The 14,208-nt window shown below is 45.2% G+C and overlaps 1 long non-coding RNA gene across 1 annotated transcript in view; it reads right to left on the reverse strand.

The window, feature by feature from the left end:
• LOC115032760 overlaps positions 1 to 14,208 on the reverse strand; it is a 47,426-nt gene that overhangs the window by 14,435 nt on the left and 18,783 nt on the right. The window lies entirely within an intron of this gene.

Genomic DNA, 14,208 nt, shown 5'->3' on the forward strand with positions numbered 1-14,208 from the left:
CTGGAGCTTGTCCCTGCTACTGACTCCAGGAGGGGGACCTCAGCTAAATCTCCGGGGAGCAGACATGACCAGACTGATTTCTGGGACCTACTGAGTCTGGGCTTTCCAGGAACAAGTCAGGGACCCAGAACCACCCAAGACTGGCAACTGGAGAAGGACTGGACTGGTTGGCTTTTTTCACTTGACATAAACCTAGATACCTTTGGAAGAAGGAATCTTAGTTGAGAAAATGCCTTCATATGATTAGTCCATAGGTATACCTGTAGGGTATTGTCTTCATTAATAATTGATGTGGGAGAGTCTACCTCACTGTGGACTAAGTGGTGCCACTCCTGGGCAGGTGATCCCTGGGGAGTATAAGAAAGCAGGTTGAGCAAGCTATGAGGAGCAAGCCAATAGGCAGCAGTCTTCTACATCAGTGCCTACCTTCAGGTTCTTGCTGTGACTTCCCTGAATTATGGAGTGCATGCTAAACCCTTCTTCCCTCCCCAGTTGCTTATGGTCATGGAATGCTATCACAGCAATAGATACTCTAAGACAGGAACGTTGGAAAGCCAGGAAAGCCATTTACAGAGGCACTGCATACTTTTCAGTTGAACTAGGGATTCTAGAGGGCCAGCAGAATTCAGGTCTAATCACTACAGGGCTGATGATGACAACAGGACCCCAGGGGAAGATGAGTCAGCTTCAGGTTTTTGTTTAAAAGTCTGTTGCTTAAGTTCCTCCAGTTCCAGCTCCACCTTGTTTTCCAGGCACTAGGATGGCTCTGTCCCGGGAACAGGAGAGAAAACAGCAGGAGCAAGACCACATTCCTGTATCTCCACCACCCCTACAAATATGACCCACCCTTGCTGCCAGCCTTCTTCACTGCCCCATCCATCTCTCCAATCACTAGAGCAGAACTTCTCAGAGTCTCAATGCAGCATCAACTCCCAGGCATCTATGCACAGAGAATTCATTGTAGACTTTGGAAAGGACAGCTGCTATCAGCTCCTCCAGAGATGGGAATGAATGTACCAAACATTCTCCTTTTTTTTTTAAATAGGACTTAAAGGCCTTTATAAATTAAACCTCACAAGCCAGGCGTGGTGGAGCACGTCTTTAATTCTAGCACTTGGTTAGGCAGACTCAGGCGAATTTCTGAGTTCGAGGCCAGCCTGGTCTACAGAGTTAGTTCCAGGGCAGCCAGGACTACACAGAGAAACCCCGTCTCAAAAAACCAAATTAATTAATTAATTAATTAATTAAAACCTCCCAAGGAAGTGAGTCCCAGGCACAGCCTCTGGTTCCTAGAGGGAAGACTAGACTTACAAAGTAGGTATGCATGACCGTTACCATTCTCAAGGCCTTGGGATTCTCTACTGCCCTCCACAGTGTATCTAGGCTATCCAGCCTCTGACAGGACCAAATTTACAACCAGCATCCCACAATGATGTGGCTCTTTGGTCTGGGACCCTTGGTTTAGTCTGCCACATTGCTGGGCTGGGTTGCTACAAAGATTGAAAGCTGTTCTTTTTCCTTGCTTATGGTTCCCAACAAGCTAGGTGACAGAGATGTTTCAAGCTTGGAGAGAAAAGTCATTTCTCACAGCTCTTGCCTCACCCTGGCCTTGCAGCTTTACAAGCCCTAGGTGATGGCACATTTTATTTTTATTCAGATGTGGTGGGGCACAACACTCTAGGACAGCATTTCTCAACCTGCGGGTCCCTCCCAAGGGGGGAGGTGCCAAATAACCCTTTCACAGTGGTTACCTAAAACAATGAGAAAACACAGATATTTACATTAGGATTCATAACAGTAGCAGAATTACAGTTATGAAGTAGCAATGGAAATAAGTTTATGGGTGGGGACCACCACCACATGAGGAAATGTATTTAAGGGTCACAGCATCAGGAAGGTTGGGAACCACTGCTCTAGGACATGATCACCTTTGAAATATCCCTTGAAACTCAAAATTTCCAAGAGGAGATTCCAAGCCCTGTCATGGGTGCTATGGAGAGACAGGAGGATGGCCAAGAAGCCAAGTGAAGAAGAGAAAACACAGGAAAGGATTTGCTCAGGCTTCTGAAAGAACTGGGCAGGGCAGGCAGCAGGTTTAAGTTTAACTTGTGTGGATGAAGTCAGTGGCTTTGGGGACATAGTAGCTAACCCTAGTTGTCTGGTCCTGGCTGGAGACAGGGTGGGTAAGAAAGGCAGCGGGGTTGTGGGCCATAGAGAAAGCATGATGGAAGGAAGGGTCACTGTGGGCTTTAGTTGCTTGTTTTGTGTGTGGAACCTCCCTGTCACTTTCCCTTCGCTTCCTTTTTTTTTAAGACATGGTTTCACTGTGTAGCCCACCCCATTCTCCAGCTTACTATGTAGCCCAGCCTGGCTTCAAACTAAACTCACATCTGTCCTCCTGCCTCAATATCCCAAGTTCTGGGGCTGCAGGTGTGACCTATCCCAGGCAGCTCCTTGAATCACTTTCTATATCTGAGAATTGGTTGAACCTAGGATAAGGGAAGCTGATTGCCCCTCAGATTCTGCAAGGGGATGGCAGAGGCCCAAGTGTCAGAATGATACTACATGGTTCCACAAAGCAGACAGACCTGAGCACAGCCATTCTGATGGACAATATGAGTCCTACAAAGACACGTAGTAAGTTATACATTTTTCCACTCTTGGCCTCCCAGGGTCTCAAGGTGATAAGGTGATTTGGAGCAGTTGGAAAAATATAATCATTTCTGTATTGTGAGATATTTAAGTATTGTGGTGGTTTGAATAGGTTTGACCCCCATAGACTCAGGTGTTTGAATGATTGGTCATAGGAAGTATCACTATTAGGAAGTGTGGCCTTGTTGGAGTAGGTGTGGCCTTGTTGGAGAATGTGTGTCACTGTGGAAGTAGTCTTTGAAGTCTTCTATGCTCATGTTATGCCCAGTGTGACACACAGTCTCCTCCTGCTGCCTGCCAATCAAGATGTAGAACTCTCAGGTTTTTCTCCAGTACCGTGTCAGCCATAGCTGCCAGGCTTCCAGCCATGACGAAATGGACTAAACCTCTGAAACTGAGAGCTACCCCCAATTAAATGTCCTTTAAAAGAGTTGTCAGGATCATGGTGTCTCTTCACAGCAATAAAACTCTAATCAAGACAAACATACTGGACCAAGTGCTATGAGAGCCAGTGGAGAGCTGGGCTTCCATGTGTTGTCTTCTTGGGAATATCTATGGTGTCCCCTTTCAGGTATATTGTACCTTCAGGAAAAGTAAGAGATAACTGTTGTATAGAGGAGAAAACATGATCTTATTGTTAAAATTGGTTTTCTGGAGGATATCTTAATTGGAGTTTCTATTACTGCGATAAAATACCTTGAACACAAGCAACTAATGGCTAAGTAACTGTTTAATTGAACATAGGCCATTAAAAAGGAGTAACTGTTAGCGACTTGATCACCTTAGGTCTTAGTGCTGTTTCTTGCTTTATAATCATCGAGCTTCCTATCCCTTGAGCCACTTGATTCAATTCAGTCCGATACAGGTATCCATGCTAACAGCTACAGAAAGAGATAGGAGGGGAGACATTGTCCTGAACCATCTAGAACAATGTTTTGCTGTAGTTTTCCATTTTTGGGTCTTTGGACCCTACATCGCATTTCCCTGGTGACCTTAGAAATGTAAACACTATCTTCACCTTTTCATAGGATTTAAATTGCCATATGTAAATGTGGAGGGATCTGAGCCTTAATGAAGCCTATTGAAGCAAAGTCACTTCCCCTTGGTTAAAGAATAGAATCAATGTTCTACCTCTGGTCTTGGGTGAAGACCTAATATTCAAAGATACCAGGACATAAGGAGTAAATACAGTTAGACCAGTCAACTGCTTAGCAAAAGACCACACCTCACCCATACTAAAGGATGGAAGGAATAATAGTCCCTTTAATGAGATCATATACTTTCCCAGAAACTTGACCCTGGGTGGAATCTTTTATGTAGCCACAGCCCTTGTAGCTATATTAACCCTGCCATCTCTGGGTAAGCCACTGTTATTTACAGTTTGCCTGGCCTAGCATTTTTCTTTTCAAGTTGTTTTTGTGCATCCCTCTGGGTCTGTTTTTAAAATCTTTTATCAATGAGACTAAGATCCAAAGAAAGAATCCAGTTTCCCTGGTAATATGTGGTACCACAAGTGAGACACTCCAAAAAAGTTCCAGTAACACAGTCCACACAAATGCAAGCCAGGGGCTGTGAACCTGTACTGAGAGAGATGATCACTTTTTACACAGTAACATTCAGGGAAAGGATCCAATAGGAAGCAACAATTATGCTGATTTTTAGGGACAAGTTCACCAGCTGGTTAAGGAAATAATTCATTTTGTTGTTGTTGATGGGAATAACCTCGACAAAGACCCAGAATAAACGGAATCTCTATTATTGAATCACTTTGATTGTTCTCAGCGTTGAGTAAAAGACTCAGCTAAAGATGGCCTAAACAATTCAAAAATAACCCCACAAAACTAAAAGTTATTTTTAGCACATAACTAAACTTATCTCACTAATAAGCCAGAAGGAGGACAGGATTAGCAAGTCACGCAGTTTAAAGACTGGACCATTAAGGACCTGGGTCCCTTCTTTCTGTTCTTAACAAGATACTTTTATTTCTAGATCTTTCTTCCTCATGGTCACAAGATGGCTGCAATGGATCCAAAGATCTCAGCATAATGCAACAATTTCAAGAGACAAGAAAGAAGTCTGCCCCTTCCTCATGTCCCCTCTTAGGGGTGAAAAATCCTTTCCGAAAGCCTTTTCCAGAAGCCTTGGCCAAGGTCTTATACTTATTTGCCAGAGTTTCATCCCATGGCCACTTATTTAGTTAAAATAATTGCTAGCCAGGAAAACAGAATGAAGGAGGCTGGTTCTGATGACCTTTTCTAGGGCCCCAGGGAGGCAAACTTGCCCTTCTGTACATGGCCTCCTAGGACTAGATCGAATGTGACCCTGTGTGGAGCGTGATGGATTATAACCATTGCCCAAGACCCAGCTTAGCAAAGTAAACACTTAGGCTTTAATGCCATCTCCAGTGGATCCACTGAGTGATTTTAGGAGCTTCTTTCTGTGTCTGAACACCCTTTGCTGCCTTAAACAGAAACTTAATATGTGGCTGAGGGCTTTGTTGAAGTGAGCTGGGAGGATAAGACACAGTGACATTGAATCATATTAAGGATACCTCCCACAGAAGTCCATAATTGTATATGGTCAAGTTCTCTATTCTCTGACCCTGTCTACAAGAGTACTGGGCCTTTGATCTTTCTAGAGCTCTAGACTGCAGAGGTGTCTGGCTATAGAGAGAGTAGAGCTCAACAAGGAGCCAAGAGCTTCTCTCCATTACCCCCATTCCCTGTACTAGAATGGAACTGGATTCTCAGCCAGATGTGGCTGAGCTTTACAAACCACCTACACACTTCCCTGGTCCATAAATGCTAAATGACAGATCTCAGATGGTTCAAATCACCCAGTGGTATGATACTTCACCAGGTATGATCAGGGTCAGATAAGTTCCTCGGTAGAGAAGATATTTGCTAATGAGGAAGTAATAGTAACCTGTGAATATATAACAGTGTTAGGGTGATGCTATTGTTTCCATGGCAACAGTAGGACTAGTAATGGTACTAGTGCTGGCAGGAGGTACAATAATGTTGGAAGTCCCAGAAGAAGACGAGTGCAGCTAGGAAGGGTGGCAATGGTGGTGTGATGATGATCTGTTGGCAGATCTGAATATGGGTGCTGATGGTGGAGATAACTGCAGCTTTATGAGGTCTGTATGCATTCTGAGCCATCCAGTAGGACCCAGCTCTCTCACACATACCAAGTGTTCCTTAGGCATGGCTACGAATACTTTTGAACTTTACCTCTGTCATGAGAAACTAGTTTATTTCATAAGGAACCATCTGGAGCTACTGTGGTAACACACATGTAACCTCTGTCTTTGGGAAGCTAAGGCAGGAGAATCAGTCAGACCAAACTATATAGTGAGACCCTGATTTCAATGAGGAAAAACAAACAAACAAACAAACAAGAGAGAAAGAGAGATAGTTTGGGAAGATGACTCAATCAGTAAAGTGCTTGTGGTGTAAGTATGAGGACCCAAGTTTGGATCCCCAGGCATGGGCAGCATCCCACGTTGGTAATTCTCACAGGGGAGGCAGAAAGACAGATGCTTGCATCTCACTGGCCAGTTCAGTATAACTGAGTCAGTGAGTTCCACATTCAGTGAGAGATCCTGTCGCAAAATATAAGGTGAAGAGCATCTTAGGAAGAAATTCAATATTGATCTGTGACTTCAATATTGATCTGTGACTTCCATACACATGTGTGTGCAGCTAGCTATGCAATTTGCAAGAACCCCCCCCCCCCCCCACACACACACACACTAAAAAGGCAGTGAGGGAGGAAGGATAAGTGGGAAAGCAGGGAGGATGGAGAGACAGAAGGCAGGAAAGTGGTGAGAAGAGGAAGTTGTGCAAATCAACAACCTTTAAAAATTACTAATTTATCTGATCTGCACTAGCTGAGTTCTAATTGACTTTTTGACGTTTTGCAGACCTCTAGTTCAATACTTTTAATGGAAAAAAAACATTCTCTTTGTATATTTTAAAGCAAATAGACTTTTCCAACCTCAGGCTACAGGCATCTGTGGTTACACACAGTAGGCACAGTATCTACCATGGCTCATTGGTGAGGCCACTGCAGATAGGAGTGGCTGGGTAGAGTAAAGAGGGAGGACGAGTTCTTTCCTTATCCACCTCTGGCTTGAACTCTGTGGGCCCTGTTGTCTGGAGGATCTCACACACGTGATATGGGACAGATGTTGGTCCTCTTCCCTAAAAAAAGGAAGGTCTAAAACACACACACACACACACACACACACACACACACACACACACACAAAGGATTCTGCAGGCCAAGAGGTTGGAACATCAGGCCTGGGGCTGTCACCACCTGTGGCTGATGGGCTAAGGTCTCCAGGGACATGGGGGCATGAGGGCTCAGCCCTAATGACTCAGGCCTGCCAACATTTCCGCAGCTCCACGGGCCATAACGTCTCCCTTGAAAAACAACAATTATTATTTTAAAGAGAAGCAACAGAGAGAAGAATGACAAGTGGAAATGAGAGGTCTTGCTCTCCGGCCTGAGCAGATGTTCTGGCAACACCCTGCAGGGAAAGGGCTGTGAGCCGGGAGCTGCTTCCCCATGGAGTCCTGAGCCTTGGAACTGCTCTCGAGTGGTCATCTAAAGGTACCAGGAAGTTCGGGTGATGTTCAAGAACAGCAACGCCTCAAGAAAGTCCAACTCTTGGTGAAGAACCCTCCAATATTAGGCTCCCAAGGATGTAACCAACAAGGGGAGCTGAAATGCATACATTTGGCACTGAGAGATTCTCTTCTAGCTAACAAAAAAAAAAAAAAAAAAATGAGCATCTGTCAATACCCTTGTCTTCTAAAAGGCAAAGTCCAGAGTTCTAAGCATGGCCTAAGGGCTGTCTGTGATAGAATTCCATGTCTCACAGGGAAAGGTCTCCTCTTTAGCATTCTACCTTCTACAATACCCTCTGCATTCAACAAAGACCTCTTTGCTCTTCCCATGTGTACCTGGCCCCTGTGTCTCCATATTCTTCAAGGCTACCAACTTCTTAGAAGCCACCTGCCCCTTCCCAGGCAATGCTACTTGTGCTGCATTTGCAGAACTGCTACCAATTTGCATGTACTTCCCAGAACCGCAAAATGATGTTCACCCAAAAGACACAAATGCCTTTTACTCATTGACACATTATGAGCATCAGGCCTGGCCTTTGCCTAGGGTGGATTCTCTGGATCTACAAGAACATGAAGAGCTAATGTGCAGGGGATGCCTGAAGACTGTATTACAGATGAACAGACTGAGCTGTGTACTCCTCACTGATGGGTAGTATCTGTGTGAAAGGCCTCCTTCAGCCTCTCTGTAAGGGGCTCCTTAGGGAGGGTCTCGCCGTGGGGACTGGAGAAGGGTTTTTCCTCTGCCACTAGGGCCGGCGGGACACTTCATTACTTTGTGCTTAAGGAAATGCCTCCCAGCTCTGCACTTGCCTCTTTAAATTTCACAACCACTAAATTCACTCCCAGTGGTTTTCTTTCTTTTCTTTCTTTTTTTTTTTTTTAAAGAGCAAATGAAAGTAGTGTGTGCAGTGGTGGAGGATGTCCTGCAGCCTGCCTGTGAGGAGCCTGAGGTACTTCAATGCTGTCCAACTCTGCAAGATGCCCTGAGGGAGAAACACTTTGCCTGTACCCTCAGCAGGACCTGGATGCTAGTGAAGAATGGGCCATGTGGACTGGAGAGGCAGATACCAGCCCAGCTCAGAAGTACCCTACACAAGAATGTCCAATGGTAGCTGTGGTTTTCTAGAACCTGCTTGTGGCCTGGCAATTACTCATGGCTTGGAGTTTCCTCTGATTTAATAAATAGAGTATTGCAAGCATCGAATCCTCCTTTCTATGAAGCCAGCATTCCGTGTCCCTTCCCTCTGGGCCCAGGGAAGTACTTGAATGTTAGGTGTTCTAGCTGTTGTTCCCATTGACACCCAGCTCTGACTACTGCACCTCTGCCCACCTCCACCTGTGTGTTCTGTTCCCTCACCTTCCTACTCCTCAGCATTTCCCAAGTTTTTCCTTATTCGAGCTACCAGGGATGCAGGAGGGGTCACACATAGTTCTAATCTCTCATAAGTGAGGTAACTTTTCCAGCATCTCTCTCCATCCTTGTACCTTCCCAGCACTGGATTTAAATAGGTTATGTAGGAAAGAATGAAATGGAGAGGGAGAAGCCAGGGTAGGCAGTTTAGAAAACGCACAACCAAAGCGACCTCGGCATCCCACCCAAGGTTATCCCCTACATGTCTCATTAAGAACCAGGTATGCAGGATAAGGGATGGAGGAGAAACTACTGGAGCCACTGCCTCTGAATACTTCTTGGTGGGTCATTGGCTGGGCTCTCTGACTGCCACCTCCTGGGTTTATCAACATCTGGCAGGCACACTTGTCTACACCATCACAATAATGTCCTTTCCAGATTCCAGCCATCAAGTAAAGAGACAGCTCAAAAAAGACATAGTCTATAGATCACAAAGAACATCCTAGTCCCTAGGAACTAGAGTCCTGTCCTGGGCCTAACTCGGGGTGCCCATGGATCCCTTGAAGCAATGCTCTCCCACTCCCAATGTGTGGAATCTCTCTGAAAAGGATGTGTGATCACCCTGAAGACTGTGTGCTCCTCCATCTTTCCTTAGACCCAATACCAAGGACCCTTGCAGGCCCTGACACACAAACAGCATTGAGCTCCTTGGAAGGGTCCCTTCTCCTCATGGAGATTGAGCCTATGGGTTGCTCTGACCTTGGTCCAAGACAAGGAAAGGAGATCACTGCTCAAGCAAGACCAGGGCGAGCTGGATCTAGAAAGAATGTTCAATGAAGTGGCCACCCTGAGTGAGACAGAATCAGGGATATGCAAAAAGGAAAAGAGGCAGGCTGCAGGCCTAGGACCTTAAGGTCCCCTCTTCATTCATGAGAAGCGAACAATGGGTAACATTCTCAGCCTCCTTATCCCCCTCAGGGCAGGTGGCACCTCCCAAGCAGTCATCCTTTGCTAAGCAACCAGGGCCTTTCAGCTGCTTCTCAGCATTGCCTCTGGTTGCTATGGAAGCTGCTTCAGAAAATCTTGCCTGCCAACAGTCAAGGCTTCTTTGTCAGAGGCTGTGTCAGAGTACTTTCTCTGTCAGCTCAGGGCAGCACACACCCAGAGGATGTAGGCTAGGGATGGAAGAGGCGGTTGTCATACCAGAAAGAGAGCACAACTAACGGTGCTCCCCAAACTCCAACCTTTCCTGATTCCTCCTCCCAGGTCCTATTTGACTGATCTGTTCACCACTGATGAGTCCCCTTCTAAGCCCTCTCCCACATTCCTAGTCCTGTCTTGTCTCTGTCTCCCAGCCATGCTGTCTGTGGTGGACTTGTGTGGTCATACCCTCAGAGCATCAAATGCTTTCCATGCTGAGTAGGACAAGAAAACCAAAAAGTCAGCCTTCTGCCAGGACCAGGTGAAGTGACTTTACGGTCATTTTTACAGCCAGCTTGGGTGGCAATTGTGTCCTAACACTTGGAGTTCTGAGGCTGGATGATTGCCATGAGCTCCAGGCCAATCTGAGTCACTCAGTATGATCCGGGCCAGCCTGGACTACAGTGGGATCTTATCTCAAAAGCAAGCAAACAGAGCTCTTTCTGCTAAGAAGGACCAGCTCTTGGTGACATGCTGGGTGTTTTGCTAACAGATTCTGTTTCTCCCATGTCACCTCTCATTAGAGCTGCTTGGGAACCATGGTCCCCCTGGAGTGGGTGGGACAGGAGCTAGGCAGGAGGCAGAGATAGGAGAGTCCTTGTTCTACTAACTTCACCCAAGCACATACTATTAGGTATCATCTTCTTTTCTGGGGTGAGGGTGAGGGTGGAAGTGGGTGGAGATGGGGAAGGAGTAGCAGATAGAGGGTGAAAGGAGATGGGAGATGGGGAATGAGGGAAGCTTAGGGGTGAGGATTGGGGTGAGCGGGGTAGGAGTGGGGAGGGAGTGGAGTGGAGGTGACGGGAGGTGAGAGGTGGGGAGTAGAGGGGGCATTTCTGATCCCCAAACTGGCTACTTGACAAGGAAAGAAAGCTAGGAAATTTGAGCAGGTCCATATCTGCCACCCTGAGCAGAGACTCTAGAAGATGAGACACAGAAAGGGCTTCAAGAAAACCTGGCCCAGTTGAAAAGTGTTACCACCTGGTGGCTCTGTGACCTTGGGCAAAGACTTCTGCTACTTTGAACCTCCAGTTGCTTTTCATCACAATCGGGATATACCTCCTGTGTGCCTGGTTGGAAGTTCAAATAGAGCATCAGTTGGCTGAGAGAAGGCCTCCATCAAGACCCCTCCATGAGCTCTAAAGTTCTGGAGATCTGTGTGGCAAGAGTGAGGAAGGAGACCTCTGATCCAAATGTGTGCTCAAGTGGACCTGAGAGCAGATGAGAGTTAATCGTTGCTGGATCTTGAGCACCAGCAAATGGACTTGGGGCAAATTATATTAAATAAGCATTTGTGGGATGAATGGATGTCACCTAAGGACTCAAGACCACAACACACCAAGGTCCATATGTCTAAATGCAAAAACTACATTTCAATGGGTATACTTTTTGTCAAAGACAAGAAAACATATAACTTACTCATACTTGAATGTTAAATTGCATAAGTGAGGAAGCAATACAGAAGAAATAGAGATCACAAATAGAAAAGCCAGGTACTACTGAGACCCCTGGGGAAGCATTTCTGGCATTTTCTCCTGGCACCCTGAGGTGGGTCTCCACAAAAGGACAAATTCCCCCCCCCCCCAGCCATCCACCCTCATATTTGCTTCAGGGAGCTCTGCTAATCATGAGCTGTTTCCTTCTTGGCTCATTGTGATTTTGGCTAAAAGCACCTGTTGAAAACCTTTTCTCCCCCTCAAAAGAAGGATCAGAATCATCCTGTGAGGGAAATAAGAGGGCAGTGCCAAAAACACAGAGTAATTGCAAAGTGGCTCAATTAAAAGCAACAAAAAGGGCAACCGAGATTGATTTCTAGAAAGCCGGTTTATTGTTAACATTTTGCTTTGAATCTGAGATTGAAAACCTCCAAGAGGAAAAGCTATAATGAGTCAGCCCCCAAGCATTGCTTCATTTCTAAAGAAACATCCCAGTCTCTCAAAGATCCTAAGAAACTCAGTTAAACATTTGAAAACATTTTGTTTAATACCAAATTCTCCAAAATCTCATAGATGTTCAAAGCTAAAAACAACATTCAAAGGCTCCAAAGTTTAAAATTCCAGCCATTCTACAGTCCTTTTAGGTGAAAGAGAGTAAGGGCTTTGCGACTGGACAGGCCGGGGTTAAAAAATCTCAGCTTCTGCTAGAACAGAGGTTTAGAGTCACCCAACTGCTCTGAAACAACTTTAGCACTTCTGAGATGACTGTTAGCTACTTTCCTTGGCTGTGATAAAATACCATGATTGAGGTAATTTATGTAGTCTCAACCCTCCGAATGCTGTGACCCTTTAATAACAGTTCCTCGTGTTGTGATAACCCCAACCATGAAGTTATTTTCATTGCTACTTTTTAATTATAATTTTGTTACCATTATGAATCTTAATGTAAACATCTGATATGCAGGATACTGGGGGGCGGGGGCGAGACCCCCAGGTTGAGAACCACTGTTGTAAATGGAAGCGTTTATTTGGGTTTACAGTTCCAGAGGGTTAGAGTCTAACATGGTGGGGAAGCATGGCAGCAGGCTGGGAGGGCAACAGGATTAGGAAGCTGAGAGACCACATCTTCAACCACAACCCTGAGGAAGAGAGTACACTGGACATGAGGTGAGGATGTAAAATCAAATCCCAACCCCAGTTATGTGTTTGCTCCAGCAAGACCACACTTTGCATAGTGCCACCTCTGAGTATCCAAATGCATGAGCCTACATGGAACAGAATGATAGAGAAAGACACCTGAGGGGTGTTTCCAGTGTGCTTGAAGTATGTAAGTGGTGCAATATATAAGAAACCATACTCACTTACATGGGATTCTGTCCCCTTTCTTATTCTGCAGGAGTGAGGATGTTCTTTATTTATTTATTTATTTATTTATTTATTTTTAAGATTTATTTATTTATTGTAAGTACACTGTAGCTGTCTTCAGCCGCACCAGAAGAGGGCATCAGATCTCATTACGGGTGGTTGTGAGCCACCATGTGGTTGCTGGGATTTGAACTTCGGACCTTCGGAAGAGCAGTCGGGTGCTCTTATCCACTGAGCCATCTCACCAGCCCGAGGATGTTCTTATGTGCATGTATTTCTTTGCTGACCTGATCCACCTTCACACTATACCCATTCTTCCTAAGGCAGCCTGAGTTCTGGGCCTCTCACACAGGATGCTTGCTGCTCCTCTCCACTTTACTCAGTCTCAAACTCACAACTACCTGGCTCTCAGTTTCAAGGTCCTTCATCCTTACCTGTCTGAGTTAGGGTCTCTATTGCAGTGATAACGCATCATGGCCAAAAGCAACTTGGGGAGGAAAGGGTTTACAATTCCCAGGGTTAGCTTACAACTCTGAAGTCCCACTCTATTACTCTATTACTGAAGTAAGTCAAGCCAAGAACTCAAACTTGGAGACAGGAACGGAAGCAGAAGCCATTTAAGAACAATGCCAACTACAAAGCTTCTGCAAGGCTAAAGACACCATCAATAAGACAAAAAAACCACCAACAGATTGGGAAAGGATCTTCACCTATCCTAAATCAGATAAGGGACTAATATCCAATATATATAAAGAACTCAAGAAGGTGGACTCCAGAAAGTCAAATAACCCCATTAAAAAATGGGGCTCAGAACTGAACAAAGAATTCTCGCCTGAGGAATACCGAATGGCAGAGAAACACCTGAAAAAATGTTCAACATCCTTAATCATCAGGGAAATGCAAATCAAAACAACCCTGAGATTCCACCTCACACCAGTCAGAATGGCTAAGATCAAAAATTCAGGTGACAGCAGTTGCTGGTGAGGATGTGGAGAAAGAGGAACACTCCTCCATTGTTGGTGGGATTGCAAGCTTGTACAACCACTCTGGAAATCAGTCTGGCGGTTCCTCAGAAAATTGGACATAGTACTACCGGAGGATCCAGCAATACCTCTCCTGGGCATATATCCAGAAGATGTCCCAACCGGTAAAAAGGACACATGTTCCACTATGTTCATAGCAGCCCTATTTATAATAGCCAGAAGCTGGAAAGAACCCAGATGTCCCTCAACAGAGGAATGGATACAGAAATTATGGTACATTTACACAATGGAGTACTACTCAGCTATTAAAAAGAATGAATTTATGAAATTCCTAGCCAAATGGATGGACCTGGAGGGCATCATCTTGAGTGAAGTAACACAATCACAAAAGAACTCACACAATATGTATTCACTGATAAGTGGATATTAGCCCAAAACTTAGGATACCCAAGATTTAAGATACAATTTGCTAAACGCATGAAACTCAAGAAGAATGAAGACCAAAGTGTGGACACTGTGCACCTTCTCAGAATTGGGAACAAAACACCCAGGGAAGGAGTTACAGAGACAAAGTTCGTAGCGGT

This window comes from Mus caroli, chromosome 12 (assembly GCF_900094665.2).
Source record: "Mus caroli chromosome 12, CAROLI_EIJ_v1.1, whole genome shotgun sequence".
Classification (NCBI taxonomy): domain Eukaryota; kingdom Metazoa; phylum Chordata; class Mammalia; order Rodentia; family Muridae; genus Mus; species Mus caroli.